The 18,177-nt window shown below is 48.2% G+C and overlaps 1 protein-coding gene across 5 annotated transcripts in view; it reads left to right on the top strand.

Moving 5' to 3' along the window:
• SPTBN5 (spectrin beta, non-erythrocytic 5) overlaps nt 1-18,177 on the top strand; it is a 704,607-nt gene that overhangs the window by 48,228 nt on the left and 638,202 nt on the right. Inside the window, exon 1 of one of the 5 annotated variants that reach the window (XM_063947635.1) lies at nt 1,479-1,573. The exons of 3 other annotated variants lie outside the window; for them this stretch is intronic. The gene's annotated coding sequence lies outside the window, so the exon portion shown is untranslated. Of the gene's footprint in view, nt 1-1,478; nt 1,574-9,139; nt 9,199-18,177 lie in introns of those variants that run through there. One more of the 5 variants, XM_063947636.1, reaches the window with a different exon arrangement.

Below are 18,177 nucleotides of genomic sequence, written 5' to 3'. Positions count from 1 at the left end.
TTCTGAGTAGCTCCAGACTTACTCACACACAGCGATCAGTTCAGTCAGTTTCGTTCCTGGTTTGACGTCACACACACGCCCAGCGTTCGGTCAGCCACTCCCTCGTTTCTTCAGACACTCCCGCGTTTTTCCCTGACACGCCTGCGTTTTTCCGCACACTCCCAGAAAACGGGCAGTTTCCGTCCAGAAACACCCACTTCCTGTCAATCACACTACGATCACTTCAACGATGAAAAATCTTCGTTCGGGTGTGAGTAAATCTACTAAGTTTTGTGTTAAAATACTAACCGCATGCGCACTGCAAACCATGTGCATGCGCATTTTTGCCTTAATCGCTCCATTGCGAAAATCGTCAACGAGCGAACAACTCGGAATGACCCCCAAAGTGTAGCCACTATGGTTCATATGGCACTGAGGCCAAGTCCAGTGCATTGATGTCGCACAGTGAAAGAGGAAGAAGGTAAATCGGTGATACCGGACAAATGAATGAAAGTGAGAAGGCCATCAAGCACTGGTCCTATATGCAGATCCCTTATAGGGGGTCATTCCGAGTTGTTCGCTCGCAAGCTGCTTTTAGCAGCTTTGCACACGCTAAGCCGCCGCCTACTGGGAGTGAATCTTAGCTTATCAAAATTGCGAACGAAAGATTCGCAATATTGCGAAAAGACTTCTCTGTGCAGTTTCTGAGTAGCTCGAGACTTACTCTGCCAGTGCGATCAGTTCAGTGCTTGTCGTTCCTGGTTTGACGTCACAAACACACCCAGCGTTCGCTCAGACACTCCTCCTTTTCTCCAGCCACTCCCGCGTTTTTCCCAGAAACGGTAGCGTTTTTTCACACACTCCCATAAAATGGCCAGTTTCCGCCCAGAAACACCCACTTCCTGTCAATCACATTACGATCACCAGAACGAAGAAAAAACCTTGTAATGCCGCGAGTAAAATACCAATCTTCATAGCAAATTTACTTGGCGCAGTCGCACTGCGGACATTGCGCATGCGCGACTAATCGCTCCGTTGCGTGAAAAAAATAATGAGTGAACAACTCGGAATGACCCCATAATCCGTATATGTAAAAGAGAAAACAGTTTACAATAAAATCACTTCATGAAACTGCAGAAGTAGTTAATCCTTATAGCCAAAGTTCTCACCCTAATTCAGTGAGTAATGGACTTTGAAAGTTTTCTTTGATCTTTTCCACCTCCAGAGCACTTTCTAAGGGAACATGTACCTTCAAATAGAATGAGGATATATATGCACAAACACATGTAAAGATACGCTTGTATACACAGATTTACGTATGTATATGGTCAATATGCATATTGTTGTTTATTTACTGTGTTGGGGCTCTGGACCCCACAAGAGTAATTCAGAGCCAACAGGGTGAAGAGACTGAGTGATGAAGTTGTGAGCCAGCAGCAGGTCACATGACTTAGAGGCAGCAGGTGGCAAAGGTGGACAGGTGAGTCAGTTACAGAGAGTCTCTCCTGAGGTTGCACTAGCGGAGTGCCGCTGGCAACAGCCATGTGTGATCACAACATGGAGTAGAGCTGCGTATAGTGAGGGGAAGTCTGAGGTAATGGAACAGCCACACTATCTACCAGGGCCACAGCAGCAATGAGGTCTGACATCTTCCAGAGCTTGTCTCAGGCGCTATTAAGGGGGAGGCGGTTCTCCCTCTCTGAAGGCGACCGTACCAGACTCCTGGAGGAGTTGCTAGAGAGTGGGGCAGGTGAACGAGGGGTAGATGTATTGTGCAGCATTTTGGAGGGGAAGTGGTATCAGTGCACGTTATGTGCACTGATACTGCTTCCCCTCATGTATTAATGTGACGTGACAGGACAGGGGCGCTATGTGTGGGGCAATGTATGAACGTCAGTGACAATGACTGTTCCGTCACCTGCAGTTATCGATTTCCACAGCTGCAGGAGTCATTGGGGGTCATTCTGACCCGATCGCACACTGCAGTTTATCGCAGCGGTGCGATCGGGTCAGAACTGCGCATGCCAGACGGGCCGCTACGATCGCCTCTGCCTGATTGACAGGCAGAGGTGGTCGCTGGGCGGAACGGTGGCATTTGGCAGCCGTTTTGTGGGTGCGGTCCGGCCAACGCAGGCGTGGCAAGACCGAACGGGGGGCGTGCCGCAGCGGCTGTGTGACGTCACATGCAGCCACTGCGGGCGGGGAGCGATGAGTAGCTCCCGGCCAGCACGCTAAAGGTGCACTGGTCGGGAGCTGCTCTTGAAGGGCAAAGGCATCGCCGCTGTGCGATGCCTTTGCACTTCTGCGGGGGGGGGGGGGGGCGGCGGCATTGACATGCGGGGCGGGATTGCCCTGTGCTGGGCGCCCCCCCGCATGTCAGTGTGAATGACCATAGCTGTGCTAAATTTAGCACAGCTACTATCAACTCGGAATGAGCCCCATTGCCCATTCACAGCCAGAGGATCGCCGGTGGGGGTAGTTTTAAGTCCCCCACTATGGCACATAAGATGTAAATACATCTCATTGATGGTGTTTCCTGCTTCGCCTTGGTAAAGAGACAAAGCTGAAAGAGCTACACTGGCACTATATGTGCCAGTATAATACACCTACCTGTGTTAAGAGATCTTGGGGTAGATACATTAAAATGCTGGCTGCAGCTGTTATTTGTATGGATCTGCTTCACCTCAAAGAGCGAGAGTGTTAAATCACCTGTCTGGCGATGACCGCTCTCCCACTATCGGCTGTCCTTAACGGCTTTTGCTCCTCAGTGCGCATGCGCCGGTCATATTTTCTCTTAAATTCTAGATACTGGGGTCCACATTAGTACCATGGGTATAGACGGGTCCACTAGGAGCCTTGGGCACGTTAAGAAATCAATAGTGTGCACTGGCTCCTCCCTCTATGCCCCTCCTACCAGACTCAGTTTAGAAAGTGTGCCCGGAGGAGCCGGACACGCGTGGGAAGCTCCTGAAGAGTTTTCTGCATTTATTTTAAATTTTATTGTTTTCAGGCAGGTCTGGCTGGCACCACTTGGGGGGGGGGGGGGGGAACAGACCAACCTTCCTAGGGTTAATGGTTCCGTTCCCTGCTGATAGGACACTGAGCTCCTGAGGGTCCTATTCGCAAGCCCCACCACGGCGAGCGTGCAGACCCGCAGCTCGCCGCCACCCCGATCAGAGCAAGAAGACTGAAGAGTGGTGAGTAGGTGGCCGGCGTCCCGGTTAGCGGGTCACCGGCTGTAATGGCGGCATAAGGGTAGGAGCGCAGTGCTGCATGCACGCTATAATCCAAGCTTCAGATGCACTGTGTGACCGCTGTGAGGGGCGGCTGGAGCCACTACTATTACCCACAACTGGCACATATTACAGGGGTTTTAACCCACTGTAACCCTTATTATGCACCTCAGCCAGTATAATAAGCGGGGCGAGGCCTTCACTATGAGCGGATCCAGCAGCTCACCAGCGCCATTTCCCTTCTGCTGCTTACAGGCAGCCTGACAGGAAAGCGCAGCTCCTCCACACGGACTCCAGAGCACCTCAGCGGTATCAGGGGGTCATAGCAAGGGGAAGGGGGGGAGCAATAATTTGGTGTACTAAGCCCTATTAAGGGTACTTAGTTTGCGACCCAGCTAAGTCTATTCTTTAGCTATAGTGGCGCTGTGTAGCTGGCTCCGATACTCTGTGTCTCCCTAGAAGAGCTCTGTGTGGGTTAACTGTGCTTTTAACCTATTCCTCACTGTGTGGGTGTGTGTTCTTTTACATTTATCATGTCAAAGGAGTGTGTATCATGCACAGCAGAGTGCTTTTCTCAATCTGGGGGATCTCTGCAGTGTATTCAAGATAGTACACATTCTCAGGCTAGTGGATCTGAACCTGTTTGGTTAGATTCTTTAAAGGGATGATTTCAAATATTTAAAACAAATTATCCCAAAATGAAAAGGAGACGCAATATTTAAGGCATTCTGTAGATGACCTGATGAATAGAGATTCAGTGGTCATCCCAGCGTCTCAGACCCCTGCTATTTGTCCGCAGAAGCGTACTCTAGCCCAAATCATGCAGGCTGTTACCGATGATGATGTATCAGACCCAGAGCAGGGGGAGGTGGACTTAGTGGGGGAATGATGCAGCTTTAGCACAGGGAATACAGGCCCTGATTGAAGCTATAAGAGAGGTCTTGCACATTCCTGACAAAGTGTCAGAGGACGAGGAGGAATCCTTCTTTAATTTGAAAAAGAAATCCTCTGCTATTTCCCTGCTTCTAAGGAATTAAGGCCCTCATTCCGAGTTGATCGCTAGCTGCCGTTGTTCGCTGCGCAGCGATCAGGCTAAAAATCTACATTTCTGTGCATGCGTATGTGCCGCAATGCGCAGGCGCGTCGTACGGGTACAATAAGCATCGTGGGTTTGCACAGATTCTAATGAACATTCCAGTCGCACGGCCGAACACAGGAAGATTGACATGAAATGGGCGTTTCTGGGTGTCAACTGACCGTTTTCAGGGAGTGTTTGGAAAAACACAGGCGTGGCTGAGCGTTCGCTGGGCGGGTGTGTGACGTCAAAAGCCGTCCCTCCATCGTAAGAATCAACCCACTCGAAGAGTAACTACAGGGCTGGTCTTGTTCTGCACAAAATGTGTTTGCAGCCGCTCTGCTGCACAAGCGTTCGCACTCCTGCAAAGCGAAAATACACTCCCCCGTGGAGTTTGCACGGCTGCTAAAAGTACCTAGTGAGTGATCAACTCGGAATGACCCCCTAAATTCCCTCTTTGAAGCAACTTGGGTTAACCCAGGAAGTATCAGATTCCAAAACGGTTAATTACAACCTTCCCATTTCCTCAGGACGAAAGAAACAAATGGGAAAACCCACCGATAGTTGACGCATCGGTTTCCATTCTGTCACGTAAGGCAGTTTTACCTGTTCCTGGGGCAGCTTCATTGAAGGATGCTGCAGACCGCAAGATTGAGACCACTCTCAAATCTCTGTACACAGCGGTGGGGGTGGCCCAAAGACCCACTATAGCTTGTGCATGGATCACTAGGGCCATTGCAAAATGGTCTGGTAATCTAATTGACAGGTTAGATTCCTTGTCCAGGGGGGAGATTATTTTACTCCTACAGCATATACAGGATTCTGCTAACTTTATGGTGGAGGCCATAAAGGAGACTGGACTGCTCAACGCACGCACCACTGCCATAGTGTCAGCACGCAGGGGCTTGTGGCTATGCCAGTGGAGTGCGGATGCGGATTCCAGGAAAGGCGTGGAAAGCCTACCTTTCACAGGTGAAGTCCTGTTTGGAGTTGAACTGGATACGTGGATATCCAAGGCTATGGCGGGTAAATCTACATACCTTCCTTCCACAGCACCCCCAGCTAGAAAATCCTATTCTGCACCAACTGTGCAGTCCTTTCGGACAGCGAAGTTTAAAGGTAAGTCCAAAGGTTCTTCTGCTGCCTTCAAAGGCAATAGAGGTAAGTCCAGAAAACCTGCAAATACAGGCTCACGGGATCAGACCTCCGGTTCTGCTTCCGCAAAACCTTCAGCATGATGGTGGACCGCACTGCCTGGTCAACAGGCAGGTGGGAGACCGGTTACAATATTTCAGTCACGTATGGACCACATCATGCCTGGATCCATGGGTAAAAGATCTTATCGTCCAGGGCTACAGACTGGAGTTTCAGGAACTCCCATCTCACAGATTCTTCAAATCAGGCTTACCAGCTTCACCGGAAGCAAGTATAACCTTACAAACAGCAGTTCAAAAACTGGTACAGACTCAGGTCATTGTTCCAGTTCCAATTCAACTACAAAACAAAGGTTTCTATTCCACCCTGTTTGTGGTACCGAAACCGGACGGTTCGGTGAGGCCTATTTTAAACCTCAAGTCACTGAACCCGTATTTACAGGTGTTCAAATTTAAGATGGAGTCGCTGAGAGTGGTGCTCTCAGGTCTGGAGGAGGGAGAATTCCTAGTGTCTCTGGATATCAAGGATGCGTACCTTCATATTACGATTTGGCCGCTTCATCAGGCTTATCTAAGGTTTGCGTTGCAGGACTATCACTACCAGTTTCAGGCCCTACCCTTTGGGCTCTCCACGGCACCGAGGGTGTTTACCAAAGTAATGGCGGAGATATTGTTTCTCCTTCGCAAGCAAGGAGTAAACATAATACCGTACCTGGACGATCTACTGATAAAAGCACCATCCAGGGAGAGGTTGTTACACAGCATTGCCTTCTCCACACATCTATTCCAGGATCATGGGTGGATTCTGAACCTGCCAAAATCTCACCTGGAACCAACACGGAGGCTTCCGTTCCTGGAGATGATCCTGGATACAGAGGTACAGAAGGTATTCCTTCCTCTGGAAAAGGCATTGGTGATTCAGTCAATGGTAAGGGACGTCCTAAGGTCGACCCGGATTTTGGTGCTTCTGTGCATTCACTTCCTGGGAAAGATGGTAGCCTCTTACGAGGCACTGCAGTACGAAAGGTTTCATGCAAGGCCCTTCCAGCTGAATCTGCTAGACAAATGGTCCGGATCGCATCTACACATGCACCAGAGGATACGTCAGTCGCCAAAAGCCAGGATTTCTCTTTTGTGGTGGGTGCAGACTTCTCACCTGATGGAGGGCCGATGGTTCGGGATTCAAAATTGGATTCTGCTAACCACGGATGCAAACCTCAGAGGGAGGGGAGCAGTCACCCAAGAGGAACACTTCAAAGGAAAGTGGTCAAGTCAGGAAACCGTTCTTTCGATCAACGTTCTGGAACTAAGGGCCATATACAACACCCTTCTGCAGGCATCTCATCTTCTGCACAATCGAGCCATCCAGGTTCAGTCGGACAATGTGACGGCAGTGACGTACATAAACCGACAGGGTGGAACGAAGAGCAGACACATGGTGGCGCTGTCCGCAATCTTCATTCTGGGTGTGGGCGACTGGGAAGCAGACTTCCTCAGCAGACATGACCTCCACCCAGGGGAGTGGGGCCTTCACCCGGTGGTGGTCGGGTGCTTGACTCGTCGGTGGTGGGACTCCACAGATCGACATAATGGCCTCTCATCTCAACAAGATGCTCCAGCGGTATTGCTCCAGGTCAAGAGACCCACAGGCAGTGGCGGTGGACGCTCTGGTGACTCTGTGGGTGTATCAGATGGTGTATGTGTTTCCTCCTGTTCCACTGATCCCAAGAATTCTCAAAAGAATAAAAAGGGAAAGGGTTCAAGCAATTCTCATTGTTCTGGATTGGCCAAGAAGGGCTTGGTATGCAGATCTACTGGAACTGCTTCTGGAGGATCCGTGGCCTCTACCTCTTTGGGAGGATCTTCTGCAACTGGGGCCATTCATCTATCAAGACTTACCGTGGCTACGTTTCACGGCTTTGAGGTTGAGCGTAAAATTCTAGCCTGGAAGGGGATTCCGGACAGGGTAATTCCTACCTTGATCGAAGCCAGTAAAGGGGTAACGTCTAAACAGTACCACCGGATTTGGAGAAAATACGTCTCTTGGTGTGAAAACAGGAAATTTCCTGCGGTGGAATTTCAGCTGGGTCGTTTTCTGCTTTTTCTGCAGTCTGGGGTGGATGTGGGCCTATGCCTTGGATCAGTAAAAGTCCAGATTTCGGCCTTATCCATTGTCTTCCAGAAACAGTTGGCTTCCCTTCCTGAAGTTCAGACGTTCTTGAAAGCGGTTCTGCACATCCAACTGAACTTTCTGCCTCCAACAGCACCTTGGGATCTTAACGTTAGGTTGCATTTTCTGCAATCAGATTGTTTTCAGCCTTAACAGGATGTAGATGTAAAGTTTCTTACATGGAAGACCGTCACACTATTGGCCTTGGCGAGGCGTGTTTCAGAATTGGGGCCTTGTCTCACAAGAGCCCCTATTTGATTTTTCATGAAGACAGAGCTGAACTCAGAACTCGTCAAAAGTTTCTTCCAAAGGTAGTGTCTGCGTTTCACATCACCCAGCCTATTTTGGTTCCAGTGCTTACTGACACCTCTTCCACTTCAAAGTCCCTGGATGTTGTGCGGGCTTTGAAAATCTATGTCAAACGGAAAGCTCGTCACAGAAAATCCGACTCGCTGTTTGTGCTTTATGATCCCGAGAAAATTGGGTGTCCTGCTTCAAAGCAGTCTATTGCTCGATGGATCACACTTACTATCCGGCACGCTTATTCTATGGCAGGTTTGCCGGTTCCTAAATCTGTTCAGGCCCACTCTACTCGGTCGGTGGGTTCTTCCTGGGCGGCTGCCCTGGTGTCTCGGCCGTACAGCTCTGCCGAGCAGCTACTTGGTCTGGTTCGAACACGTTTGCTACGTTCTACAAGTTTGATACTTTGGCCTCTGAGGACCTTCCGTTTGGTCAGTCTGTTCTGCAGGAACCTCAGCACTCTCCCACCTGATATCGGAGCTTTGGTAGATCCCCATGGTACTAATGTGGACCCCAGTATCCTCTAGGAATAAGATAATTTTCTCGTAGTCCGTAGAGGATACTGGGCGCCCGCCCAGTGCTTCATGTTTCCTGCATAGTTACTTGGTTAAGTATTGTTGTTGGTTCAGGTGTTGCTGTTCCTGTTCATGTTGGGTTAACATGGTTTTCTTCTTGTGTGTGGGTGCTGGTTCGAATCTCACCACTATCCTTTCTGAATCCTCTCAAGATATGTCCGTCCCCTCGGGCACAGTTTCTGGACTGAGTCTGGTAGGAGGGGCATAGAGGGAGGAGTCAGTGCACACTATTGTTTTCTTAAAGTGTCCAAGGCTCCTAGTTGACCCGTCTATACCCATCGTACTAATGTGGACCCCAATATCCTCTACGGGCTACGAGAAAAGGATTTATCGGTAGGTAATTAAAATCCTATTTTTTCTCAGCGGCACCCACGCTTGTTGGGAAAACCAAAAAACGTTATTAATTTTGTTAAGCACAATCCCCGGCTTTCAGAGCTGACAGACAGGAACAGTGCTGTGTGCCAGGCAATGACATCTGCAGATATTGACAGTTCATACATTGCCTCGCACATCGGTGCTCTATCTTAAAGATAGCGCTGATAATGACGGGGATGCCTTAAGATATGGGGGAGAAACAGTATCAGGGAACAAAATGTGCCACTACTCCCCTATAACATGTCTTCTTACATATGCCCACCTGTCTGCAGCCAGGACTTGTGAAGGTAGCGCAGAATCCGTGTGAGGTGTATCCAGTCTGACACCTTTAAGACAGGTAACCAGCCGTCACCAACGCCTCGGATACTCACCCTGTGTTATAAATGTCGTGTCACCCCTCACCACACTGAGGTAAAGGAAAACTGCTGTCACATTCAGTCTAGTCTCCTAAAGGGAGGACAGGAAAAACGCTATTTAGTGATTTGGAGAGAAACATTTACCTATAAGGTATTCTGAACGACAACCTGCCACAGACTGCCCATCGGCATTGTGTCATATTGATATTATAGCCGAGACACAAGAACAGTTCTCCATTAGCTGCAAGGAGTTACCACCTGCGCACTGAGGCGATCTACCTAGTGAATTTGGCGAGCAGCTAATGTTTGTATTTGATCTTTCCTACTAAACAATATATACCCCCACCACAGAACATATATCCCCCACCACACATCTGTTTTGTTTAATTGAACATTTGCTGCGGTTAGCAGCACTAAGGACTTTTTTGTTCAGGGTGAAAAACCATGGCCCTCATTCCGAGTTGATCGGTCGCAAGGCGAATTTAGCAGAGTTACACACGCTTAGTCTACGCCTACTGGGAGTGTATCTTAGCTTCTTAAAATTGCGACCGATGTATTCGCAATATTGCGATTACAAACTACTTAGCAGTTTCAGAGTAGCTTCAGACTTACTCGGCATCTGCGTTCAGTTCAGTGCTTGTCGTTCCTGGTTTGACGTCATAAACACACCCAGCGTTCGCCCAGACACTCCCCCGTTTCTCCGGCCACTCCTGCGTTTTTTCCGGAAACGGTAGCGTTTTTATCCACACGCCCCGAAAACGCTGTGTTTCCGCCCAGTAACACCCATTTCCTGTCAATCACACTACGTTCGCCAGAGCGAAGAAAAAGCCGTGAGTAAAAATACTATCTTCATTGTAAAATTACTTGGCGCAGTCGCAGTGCGAATATTGCGCATGCGTACTAAGCGGAATTTCACTGCGATGCGAAGAAAATTACCGAGCGAACGACTCGGAATGAGGGCCCATTTTCATTCCATTACACATTGATCAGTTTACACCTATTTGCGATTAGCAATTGAACATGTACTTTTGTTAATTGGCTCATTTATGTGCAGTAGCATTGCTGGCTATCACCAGAGTCTAGAGACTTTTTAAAGAGATTTTGTATTGGATTTATTTATGCCGCTTACATGGACAGAGTTATTTTTTAGTTGAAGCAAGACAGCTTATAGCCTTGATAAGTCATTTGGCAGGAGCAGAGCCGGCCATAGCTATAGGCAAGCTAGGCAATTGCCTAGGGCATTTGTTATGCCTAGGGGCATCTGCAGCTTCTGCTGATTAAAATGATATGCAGCATGCCTATATTCTGTATAGCATTTCATATGCAGATACAGCCACAGTCTCACACAGTATATAGGCATGCTGCATATCATTTTAATCAGCAGAATCTGCTTGTGCATCCTAGCCACATAGCAATGCAAATAAGATGCATTTTCATAAAAAAGGTGCCCGACGTTAGCATTGAGGCAAGATTTATGAGGACACATCTGTATCCAAGCAGAGGCAGAGGTCACAGTGTTAGTGGAAGTGTGAGTGCTGTGTGCATGTGAGTGGGTTGGTTGTGCAGTAGTGTTCGGAATATGTGTAAGGAGCATTATGTGTGTCATGTAAAAATGCATTCATAATGTGCAACACATGTGTAAGGGGCACTATGTGTGTCATTATGTGTATAAGGGCATTAATAATGTGTGGCATATGTGTAACAGGGTACTACTGTATGTGTGTCATTATGTGTATAGGGGCACTAATAATGTGCAGCAAATGTGTAGGGGGCACTATGTGTCATTATGTGTTTAAGGGCATTAATAATGTGCGGCATATATGTAAGGGACATTATGTGTAAAAGGGCATTAATAAAGGTTGTCATAATGTGTAAGGCACATTATGTTTATAAGGACATTAATAATGTGTAAGGGGCATTACTGTGTGGAATTATGTGTATAAATGCATTACTAATGTGTGGCAGTATGTGTATAGGGTGCTCTACTATGTGGCGTTGCATATAGAAAGGGCACTACTGTGTCATCTAATATGAATAAAGAGCAATAGGGTGTGGTGTAATGTGAATAAGGAGCAATTCAATGTGATGTTATGCGAATAAGGGGCTCTACTGTGAGGAGTAATGTTTATAAGGTAAAGTAATACTACGATGGGATGTAATATGAATTATGGACACTATCGCATGATCAAATGTGAATAAAGTTGCAGTACTGTGTGGCGTAATTTGAATTGGGGTTACTATTGTGTGGCCATGCCCCTTGCCAGCAAAAACACACCCTTTTTGGGCTGTGCGCCAAATGTGCGAACTGTTCCTATTTAAAATATAGGGGGTACAAACACCAAAATAAGGACTGCTATGGGTGAGGGGTGATGGTGCTGGGAAAGAGGTGCAACCAGTGGTGGTGCTAGGGGGCACCAGACAAAATCTTGCCTAGGGCATCATATTGGTTAGGGCCGGCCCTGGGCAGGAGCACTGTGACTCCTCAATAAAATATATTTTGCCACTTACACCTTTGCCTTTGTACACCTGTGTGACATAAATTGACGAAACAATTGGTTCCCATTATACAGTACATATGTAAATTAGAATTGAGACTGCACACGCACAGAGATATTATTGACATTGTTACTGTCAAGGACAGAAATCAGAGGCTGAGCGCAGTGTTTCACGTGTTTTATATATTGTTCTCCATTAGCTGTTTATTCTCTGAGGCCGCTGGGAACTAATTTACTCCTAAGGCGAGACAACAATTCAAGTATCCCTTGCGACTCATAGGATTTTGGGCTTTCACCATGACAAGTGCATTCTTTCTCATGAGTAGTTACGCTTCATATATGATTATTCAAGTGCAGCAAACTGGCCCTAGAAGGAAGGTATAATGCAGTGTAACAGGGGATGTCTCCATATCAATTCCATCATAACACATCTGGGGGTATAGTTATAAGTTGTGAGTTTTTGTAGAAGTGGAATTGTTGCCGTAGCAACCAGTTAGCTTCCACTTAACATTTATCTAGCTACTTCTAGAAGATAATAGCTAGAATCTTATTGGTTGCTATGGCCAACATCTCCCCTTCTAAAATAACTCACACCTTAGTAAATATACCCCCAGGTATATCACTGACTTTGCAGGAATTAATACCCCCCTACTTGGCAATTATACCTCCCTGTTAATTAGCTGGAGCTCAAATTCTACTCTGTTTACAAATTCAGATACCCGGGAAAGTGATAATATGTATGTGCACCAACAAAAGAAGACGTGGCCAAAAGGTGTAAGACCCATTAAAGGAAAGTATAGTGTTGAACTCATATTTTAGCAAAATATGAGTTAGTGCTGGAGCAGCGGAAGAGAAGGAAGATAAGTCTAGCTGCGGAGTTGAGAACGGAGTGGAGTGAGATGGGAGAGTGGTAGGCCAGTGAGGAGAATGTTGCAATAGTCCAGCCGCGAGATGACCAGTGAGTGGATAATAAGTTTAGTCGCACTCTGGGAGAGGAAAGGCCCGATGCGAGCGATGTTGGTTAGATGGAATCTTCAGGATTGAGCCAGAGATTGGATGTGGGGGACGAAGGAGAGGGAGGAGTCACGAGTGACACAGAAGCAGCTGAGTTGGAACAGGGAAGATGATGGTGTTGTCAACAGGAGAACAAATAAGCCGTGAAAAGGGTGGAGAAGTTGCCCATGGCAACCAATCAACTGCTATGTATAATTTTATAGTATGGAAGTTATAAGTGTTACTTCAATGCTGATTGGTTGCCATGGGATACTTTTCCACTGGCTCACTTCGCCACTCTTTTCACTGTTTAATACATCTCCGCCTTAGAATAGGGCATTAGTAATCCCCTCTCCATGGCCCTTATATAAATGCATCCACAGCCTGCACCTCTAGCATTTCTCAGAGCCGGATTAAGACAAGGGCGGCCGTCCCAGGGGCCCCACACACACTTCATTTTGAATTGCAGATGTCACCCTATTACTCTGGGCAGAGCCGGCCCTAGCCAATTTGATGCCCTAGGCAAAATTTTGTCTGGTGCCCCCTAGCTCCGCCGCTAGTTCTGCATCTGTACCTGCAATGCTCAGGTAGTGGGGCCCACCGGGGGGTTACCCTGTGGGCCAGTTCAACTCTGCACAATGCCACACAGTAATGACCATAATACATATAATTCCACACAGTAAAGGAACCTTACACATATGCCCCACATTAGTAATGCCCATAATACACATAATGCCACACAGTAATGCACCTTACACATATGCCCCACATTAGTAATGCCCATAATACACATATACTGCCACAGATACTGCCACACTTGCTGGTTATACAAAAAGATCAGTATCAAACATGTAGAAACTGTCCATTCTCTTCACTATTCAGTGTGTTTGCTGGTGTCTGTTACTCCCGTTAACTGCATGCACTTTACTTTATACTGTGGGAGCTAAATGCTCTGCCCTCCAGTCTGATGTGTCCAAAAGTCACGCTGCACTGATGTTTCATATAGAAATAGCACAACGCAACTTACTGACCACGTTACAGTGCTAGATGGCAGGGGAATTTTACGGTATGGACTGACTAGGAAATAAAGTGTGGGGAGAACACTGCCCATGTTATGTCCCTGCAGACACCTGAGGTTTGCACAGGGATAAGGGACACACACAGGATGGCAGGGTCCCCCTCCCCCATGTGCACAAGCAGTATAGGTGATGTCAGGTTTCTGTGAAGCATTCTTCCAAAATACACATGTGTTATCATAAGAAGCCATCCAGTAATAACCTTATATAGTCAGTAAAAATGTCACAGGTCCAGGAATTGCATTTACTTGGCTTCTGCTGTCTGTCTGAGGTCTCACAAGTCAAGGGCATTCAAGCATGTCAGAGGAAGTTTAAGGCACAGTGTGCATTTTTTTTTTTGGACAAATGTAAACAGCAGTGTATACAAGTACTGATTGAATACATTTGGAAAGTAACAGTTAGTTTGCGGACTGTCCCTCTCAGCATGAGATGCTGCAGGGACATGCTTGGATGCCCCTAGACATGCTTGAATGCCCTTGGCAAATGCCTAGCCTGCCTATAGCTAAGGCCGGCTCTGACTCTGGGCTGTCAGCAGGCATTAACTCCGCGGCTGGTGGACCTTGCTGTCGCTGCTGGCGGCAGGGATGGAGGCTCAGCTGTTTAGTAACAGCGGCCGCCGAGGTTCTCCTGCACAGTGAAAGTGAGAGCAGAGCCATTGGTGTGCTGCCGCCAGTGCGGTCTCCTGCCTCATAGCTGCCGTGTACCTTTACCCCAAGCAGTAAGCTTGTCCGCTCCGCCCTGGAGTCTTCTCCGTCCCTGCCACCAGCAGCGCCAGCATGGTCCCCAGCCGCGGAGTTAATGCCTGCTGACAGGCCAGAGTAATATGGTAAGGAGTGGGGCTGGTGGAGGCACTGGGTGGGCTGACTGCTGGCATATGGTTGGTTTGGGGGCCCCCACAACCTACATTGCCCTGGGCCCCCACCAGCCTTAATCTGGCCCTAGCATTTCTGTATGCCGTATGGATCTACCACCAGCCTTTGTGGGCTCAAGGGCCTGGCTGTGCCAGTTCATACCCTCTTGTGGCATTTCCTTTGCATTCACCAACCAGTATATCATCATATAAAATGCGCCTTCGATTTGGTTCATATATACTAATCAAATGTCAAATGGAGTATAGCAGATGTGGCGCTTTGACAGGAAAGCTGCGCTCACTCCCTGTATGCTTTAGCTGGATCTTAATGTGGGTTATAGATTTAAGATTTTTAATCTAATCCCCAGAAAAAGGAAATCCTTTAGCTGGTAACACAATATTGCATTCTTCAGCTAGCTTTCCCACTTTACATCCCAGCCACATTAACAGCTGAGGTCCCATGAGTGACTGATTATCAAGACATTCCCAGTGCTGAGGGATACATACATTGCTGCCAGGAACTGTCTCAGGAATTTTTATAAGGCAGCGTAAAGGTCTATTCTGATAATGAGGAATGTCTATCATTTATTAACAGTGCTGGGAAATATGGAATGTATATGGCCATGTTTTTAGGCTTGTGAAGAAAAATGGAGAGTTCATCGCAATACACTTTGCTCACCCTCCTCTATTTTTTCTTTTTGTTGGAGGTGGTAATTCAAATGTCAATGTGCGTTTGTTCTGGGACCCCAAAAGAGGTGAAATCCCACTATAAATACCTGTATATCTGATATAGGGCGTGATACGCTTTCCCGGAGGTCGGGATGCTGGCGGTCATATGACCAACCGCGGCATCCCGACTTTTAGAATGCCGACACGGGATGGGGTAATTAACTTACCCCTCCCCGGCCCCCTACCCTAATCTTAACCCGGCTGGGGTGGTGACTAGGACCAAGGACACAGGGAGTGGCGGCTACAGCTAACACCCCCCCCCCCCCCCCCTCTGCTGCATAACCTTAACACAAACCCCACCCCCACACCTAACACTCACCCCAGTACTTACCTTTGGGATACCGTCGGTCAGGGTTCCGGTTGCCGGGATTCCGAGTGGTGTCAGGATTTCGGTGTCGGTCACCTGACTGCCGCCATCCAGTGCGCTGAGATGCTGACTGCATCCCCTGACATTTGCCAATAGATTTTAACATCTCATTTCACTTCCTGATGCCCAATTGAGGGATTTTCTGTAATTGACCATTAAAGTATAGCTCATACTGTATATAAAATGCTTATTTTCATGAGACAATCTTGTGACACTCCCTGTCTGGATTGCGGCTACACAAATGTGTCATGACACTGATTGTGAATTGCTGGATTATATAATACTTTAATTGCCGTTACAGATAACAGTGGTTCTCAAGTGCCACCAGCAGGCCAAGTTTAGTGTATTTCTGTAACCCTGCACAGGTGAGGTCATCTGTATTGTTTTGTTTGGTCAGTAATTATTCCACCTGTTTGCAGGCAGAAATCCTCAAATCATGGCCTGTACACGGGGTACTTGAGGGTTGAGGTTAAAAACCACTGACATACAGTAGACTTGCTGTGGACAAGACAATATCATTTTACACAGTTATATTCTTCGATGTGTATATGAGCCGGATTTGTTTTAGGGAAATACTTAGCAGTACACACATTTATACTGTAGGATTGTTCTTGGGGCAATTAACTATGCTAAAAATCAATTTATGTAAGATAATTTCAGGAAGAAATTAATTGTGTACAGCAGGTGTTCTTAATTGTCCAGGTACCACTTTGCAGAAGGTATCCTATACAATGAAAGACTAACACAGCTCCTCACCTCTATGGGGGGAGTTCAGCTGTTTTGCGCACTGATGGCCACTAGATGGCGCCCAATGGAGCAATTTAAGTGTTGCCCTACTTGGGCCGGCACTGACTATGTTAGGATGTTCCATCAGTTTGACGGGCTGGTAACTAGTGAAGTTATGGACATGTAAACATATGTGATGTTAATTCCACATAGGTCTTATTGATTCCTCCACAGGCTTCTCACTGCCCCCTCCACAGGCTAGAAGTCTGCTCTGAAACCCATCCTCTACCGTCCCGGCTGACCCTTACAGCTAATGAAAAAGAAAACTGACATCAATCTCACTTTTTGCCAGGCTGCTGGAGATCAGAATGTGCTGTCTCTCCAACCTTATTCTCCCCATCTCTCCACAATGTAATGCTCCTCTGTCTCTCTCCAGCCTCATGCCTCCCGGCCTCTCTCTAGCCTCATGGCCCCCTCTGTCTCTCTCCAGCATCATCCCTCCCTGTCTCTCTCCAGCCTCATGCCCCTCTGTCTCTCTCCAGCATCATCCCTCCCTGTCTCTCTCCAGCCTCATGCCTCTCTGTCTCTCTCCAGCATCATCCCTCCCTGTCTCTCTCCAGCCTCATGCCCCTCTGTCTCTCTCCAGCATCATCCCTCCCTGTCTCTCTCCAGCCTCATGCCCCTCTGTCTCTCTCCAGCATCATCCCTCCCTGTCTCTCTCCAGCCTCATGCCCCTCTGTCTCTCTCCAGCATCATCCCTCCCTGTCTCTCTCCAGCCTCATGCCCCTCTGTCTCTCTCCAGCATCATCCCTCCCTGTCTCTCTCCAGCATCATCCCTCCCTGTCTCTCTCCAGCCTCATGCCTCTCTGTCTCTCTCCAGCATCATCCCTCCCTGTCTCTCTCCAGCATCATCCCTCCCTGTCTCTCTCCAGCCTCATACCCCTCTGTCTCTCTCCAGCATCATCCCTCCCTGTCTCTCTCCAGCCTCATGGTCCCCTCTGTCTCTCTCCAGCATCATCCCTCCCTGTCTCTCTCCAGCCTCATGGTCCCCTCTGTCTCTCTCCAGCATCATCCCTCCCTGTCTCTCTCCAGCATCATCCCTCCCTGTCTCTCTCCAGCCTCATGCCCCTCTGTCTCTCTCCAGCATCATCCCTCCCTGTCTCTCTCCAGCCTCATGCCCCTCTGTCTCTCTCCAGCATCATCCCTCCCTGTCTCTCTCCAGCCTCATACCCCTCTGTCTCTCTCCAGCATCATCCCTCCCTGTCTCTCTCCAGCCTCATGGTCCCCTCTGTCTCTCTCCAGCATCATCCCTCCCTGTCTCTCTCCAGCCTCATACCCCTCTGTCTCTCTCCAGCATCATCCCTCCCTGTCTCTCTCCAGCCTCATGGTCCCCTCTGTCTCTCTCCAGCATCATCCCTCCCTGTCTCTCTCCAGCCTCATACCCCTCTGTCTCTCTCCAGCCTCATCCCTCCCTGTCTCTCTCCAGCCTCATGCCTCCCTGCCTCTCTCTAGCCTCATGGCCCCCTCTGTCTCTCTCCAGTATCATCCCTCCCTGTCTCTCTCCAGCCTCATACCCCTCTGTCTCTCTCCAGCATCGTTCGCCACTGTCTCCAGTCTCATGGCCGCCTCACCAACCCCACCCCAATTTGTTTTGACCTTGATTTTGGTGCAGTGCCTCTTCTTTTCTGCTGTCTGTATCCACATAATGGGAATTCATATACTAG

Source organism: Pseudophryne corroboree, chromosome 12 (assembly GCF_028390025.1).
Source record: "Pseudophryne corroboree isolate aPseCor3 chromosome 12, aPseCor3.hap2, whole genome shotgun sequence".
In the NCBI taxonomy this organism is placed as follows: Eukaryota; Metazoa; Chordata; class Amphibia; order Anura; family Myobatrachidae; genus Pseudophryne; species Pseudophryne corroboree.
The sequence above is the reverse complement of the archived record's forward strand: the minus strand, read 5'-3'. Positions and strand labels throughout refer to the sequence as shown.